The sequence below is a fragment of the Charadrius vociferus genome, unplaced genomic scaffold (assembly GCF_000708025.1).
Source record: "Charadrius vociferus isolate BGI_N301 unplaced genomic scaffold, ASM70802v2 scaffold243, whole genome shotgun sequence".
Taxonomy (NCBI): Eukaryota; Metazoa; Chordata; class Aves; order Charadriiformes; family Charadriidae; genus Charadrius; species Charadrius vociferus.
Window position 1 is genome coordinate 703,968 of NW_009647684.1, and position 4,906 is coordinate 708,873.

At 37.4% G+C, this 4,906-nt stretch overlaps 1 protein-coding gene across 2 annotated transcripts in view; it reads left to right on the forward strand.

The window, feature by feature from the left end:
• SALL3 (spalt-like transcription factor 3) overlaps positions 1-4,906 on the forward strand; it is a 20,370-nt gene that overhangs the window by 827 nt on the left and 14,637 nt on the right. The window lies entirely within an intron of this gene.

A 4,906-nucleotide genomic window follows, 5' to 3' on the forward strand; every position in this document is an offset into this window, starting at 1 on the left:
TGATTTCGTTATTTTCGTGCAGGTTGAGTAGCAGCTTTTCGCCTCCCCACCCCACACCCCGCCCCACCCCCGGGCTGCTTTCCCCCCTTCGCCTCCCGGCTCTGCTGCGACTGTAATTATTATCAGTGGTAGGTGACACGGAGTGCCACCACCGCCACCAGCCCCTGTCGCGCCGGCTGCAGGCAGTGGGGAAGGGTTATTTTCTCGCCCATCCGCCATTCTTCGCTCCCTCCCCACACGCAGACACACGCACACTTGCTTTTATGCATCTGGGCTGCCCAGGCTGCTAATGAACAAGTGTCCAAAGCGGGAAAGATTTGGGCTCTAATCACTCCTTATTTCCACTTTGCTGTAATTTTTTCGAGGAGAGGGCTACAGGGCTTTTTTCTTCTTCTTTTTTTTTTTTTTTTTTTTTTTTTTTTTTTAGTTTTAATTTCTTCAGTAGTCCTTGGCATTGCAGCGTCCAAAGGCACGCCACAGCCCATACTCACTTTCCCTGGGCTAAGTTGAGAGCTTCCACTTGAAAGTTTTTCTTTTCCTCTTTGCGCAGAGCCCGCTGCTTTCTTAGTTTCTCACATAACCAAGTGGGAGTCCCAATGTTTTCTACTTTCTGTGTAGGCCCCTTGCTCCACTGTTTTATCCCCCCTCTCCCTCCCTTCAAAAAGAAAAAAAAAAATTATAATAACTTTTAAGTTGCATCTGTGGGGAGAGAAAGGCAGCAAAGTTGAAGCCTGAGGAGGATTTTGACTATTGTATCCGAACTTTACAGCCCTGAAGCTTAAGGCAGCGTGAATCCACTTCATCAGGTTAAAACATCTGTCAGACTGGCAAATCGTTAAGCCTCCTGCTCCTTCCCAGGGTATTGGGGGAGCCAGGGAGTGAGTCCCACACTGTCTGTGGGCTGCTGAGGGGGCTACTGCCACTGCTTCAGGAAAACCCACTTGGGTGTTGACAATAAGAGACACACACAGAGAATTGCTTCCTTCTGTCACAGCGGAGGAGCAAAGCAGTGCATTTTCAAATTTATTTTTTTTCCTTAGGAAACAGTGATCGTATAAAATAATTTAATATAAGCAAGCAGATGAGAATTAGTATTTTATTATGTAAGCAAGATGTGTTGAGCCCCATCTCTGTTGGGGTGGGCTCTAGGTCTAAGAATTTATCACTAGCATTATAAACTTTTACATGCTCTGAATCCATTTCAATACAGAAAAATAAAACTCCGCTACTTCATTATGACACTCCTGGTGAGTTAATAAATTGAAAAAAATTGTTAAACTAGGTTTTTGTTTTGTTTTGTGAATCTTATCTATGTAGCCATGTCACCCGAGATTAGAACAAGAGATATGCTAAAAAGAAACGCTTGCATATGGTGGGTAGATTAAGGACAAAGAATCTTTTTGTCATGGAAATGTTTTTTTTTTTTCCCCTTTTTTGGGGGGTTTTGTTTTGTTTACTTCATCACATAGAATTTCTCACACTTGGTTTGTTTTGTATTGCCCTCAATGACTACATGATCAAATGAATGGATTTATTTCTGCCGAATGAGAAAGACAGTCTTTCCATCAAAAGGACTACATTGCATCCCAGTGAGGAATTTTAAAGCGTTATTATTGTGGTCCCTGAATAGCACAAAATCGGCTTTCACAGCAGCCCTAAAATGCAACAATGTAAATACTTTTCAGCCTTAGAAGGCTGTTATCAAAATGTGCTATGTTTCCTTTTATTAAAACATATTTTAATTAATAGAGTGAAACCCTTCATAGTTAACAATTAACAAGCTAAAGTAGTGCTGTTGGTTTTGCACTTTCATTTGAGAAATGTGAACAAGGTGGAGACAGGATACAGGAGCAGAGGGCTATCTAGTGCACATTAGTGTAATGTAAATCATTTACACGTTATATTAGGAAGCCTGATGATTGCTAAACTGAAAGCAATTTTATAGGCCAGATATAATGAGCGCTCCAAATCTCATGAATTAAACCACTTCTTGTCAAGTCAGTGTTCTTCGTTTCTGTTCACAGCTGTAATCAAGATATTGCTACAGTTCCTGAACGTATTTTGCAACAGGCCAAAAATAGTTTGCACAGTGCAAGAATATTTGTCGTTTTTCGAAAGCAAACTGTTTAGGCAGTATTATTTGATACATGTAGCTTTTTCACCAATTTGGCTGTTTATCTTCAAAGGTGGACGTTGTTGTTGTTAACACAAGATTAAGCAAATGAAGCTTATTTATTTAATGAAATCGTGTCTAATATCACCTCAAAATAAATTTTATTAAGTGAACCGTTCAGAAATGAATGTCCCGTGAACGTAATCCTTGGAGTGAAGGGACATTCATAGTAGCAGAGAAAAGCCTGGCAGTTTGGGGAGCAGAATGGAAGATAAACATTAGGCCGGATTCTAAGTTGACTGGTCTCACTATAACTTTCATGCTAACATTACCACAGAAGTTTAGAATCAGAACAAATAATTTTACAGCCGGCTAGGGCTACAGCATAATACAACTACATTCAAACAGGGCAATGTCACGATGGTGAGAAACTGTTGGAAACCTGAAGATAATTAGCAACGTCATCAACTGCAGATTTACACTCAAAATCGTTTGAAATTATTTGTCAAAAGTGAGGAATATATTTTTTAATAATTTTGAAAGGAAGTGTTAATAAGCAGCTGGTCATTATATATTGCTTGAATAATTGCACTGTAGAAAAGTGAACAAAAGATACCTATTAAAAAACCACTGATGCTGCTAAATTAGAAGATATGACAGAAATAATTTAAAAACAGCAGCAGAAGGACTCAAATGACTGCCTGTAGAATACAATAATCTCAGTTTCTCAGTAAATGTAAAGCATTGTAATAGCTGGAATTACATTTCTAATACACTTGCCTAATTCAACAGATTACAAACGAATCAGAATTATAGATACAATGCACATGCTTCAACTCTGATTAATTTTTATATTAAACCCTGGATACAGCATTTGCATTTTTAAAGTAGGGATAATTAAAGGGATTTTTTTTTTTGTAATGCTGAAAAGTGATTCTTAGAGCGTGCAAGTGAGGTTCTAGTAAGGGTGATGATAAATGATGCTTTGGACTTTTTCATGCAAAGTTTCTGGCAAAGATGTATTATTGTTTAGTCTGAGGTGGAAGGGATACCTTGTAGTCTGTGTGATGACAGTTTTCTAATGTGCCTTTTGCAATCATTTTTTTTTAAATATTGGACCTGTTTTTCCCCCACTCTTCACTACATACAAGATATAGTCTAAACTAATGGATCTTTTTCATCCTCGTGAAGTGGCATTGGGCTGTGCAGTTCTGAGCAGTTGGTGACTGCACTCGGTATTCTTCTGGAGTGTGTACACAGACACACATGGCTCCGCTACAGCAACGACACAGTTCGCTATGGAGCAGCCAGCTTCGTGTGAGTGTGTGCACTCTATCTGCATATACAGAGGATAAAACCATTTTGGAGGGACATTCCTACATATAAAATAGAGGTTATTCCACAACGGTTAGACACTATTGCCTTTAAAACTTGAGAAGTCGCACGTAGCTGTCAGTAAACATAAAACTTAGGTGATTTTTGCAAATGTTTGTTTCGAGGCATCTGTAAGAAAAGACTTTTTGTTTTGAAAAAATGAAGGCCAAATAAGTATTGCTATAAATTATCCCTTTGATAGGAAAGGGTAGTTGAAGCGTTATATAAATAGTTCTGCTATTATGGTCGAGACTTAACATTCAAACTATGTAACATGTGTATTTGTATAATTCTTAAAATATTGTTTTGAACTGTGTTAGCAATAGGAAAATATTTGGAATAATAAGGAAACTACAACAATCAACCAATTTGCTGATGTATGTAAAACAATGAAAGTAGGCAAAACTGGGTCAGATTTTATCTGGCGGTGCTGATCTTGAGGAAGTCTTACCATCTCCTGAGGTAGACATTAAGGCTCTTTTTTCGGAGTGGGAGGGAAGAAATTTTGAAAGGTGTTGGCTTAAATTCCATATAATTAAGCTATTAATATGCATAGATTTAGCTGTTGAAAATTACTTCTTTTTGCCCAAGAAAGAGGAAAAGCTACAATTCAAAAACTGAGTGGCATTCTAAAAAAAAAAAAAAAAAAAAGAGTAAAAATAACAAATTAATAACTAGTATTAGTACCACTTCTGAAAAATAGTTTGAGTCCTGGGAAGATTTTCTGGATATCTTTCCTTCATTTGATTTGTTTTCTGCCAAGCCAGGACAAGCATATCTGTTGACTATCCATCAGCAGGACATGAGTCAATCACTTTTGCTGATAATAAACCAGGTCTGGCATGACATTAAAATAGTTAAGTACTGACATATTTTCCGAAATAAAGCATGTAAAAATAATTTATTTTGTAATATTGCATTTGTAAAATGAGAGTAATTTTCTATTCTTTTTTTTTCAGAGGAAGCATGAGTAAATCTAGTTCCAGCAGTAAATTTGTATTGAATTGTACATTTCAATGTAAAGGGCCAAAATCCTGTTTCCTTTACCCTCTTAAAATTTCCCACTAAATGTAGTGAAGGTTTTCCATTAATAATAAAAAAAAAAAGAGGTAATTTAGGCCAAAATATACTTTTAGGAGCTGGTTCAGTTATAGTGCGCATTTCTTCTTATCGAGGCAAACCTCTTCAAAATTGGGAAAGCCCGAAAAATAATTGTTTAAAAGGGCGATAGAAAACCATAATGAAAGACATTTAAAAAATGTCTTTCTTTTAAGCTGAAAAGTGAAAAGATAGCGGACTAAAGAGTAGGGTCTTCAGTGTTTCCTTGCTGTACTTAGGGTACACAAAGCTAAATTTTTAAAAAGAGCTCTTCTGAACCTGCCAATCTCTAATACTCCCCACCCCCCTCTCCCTTTGCCA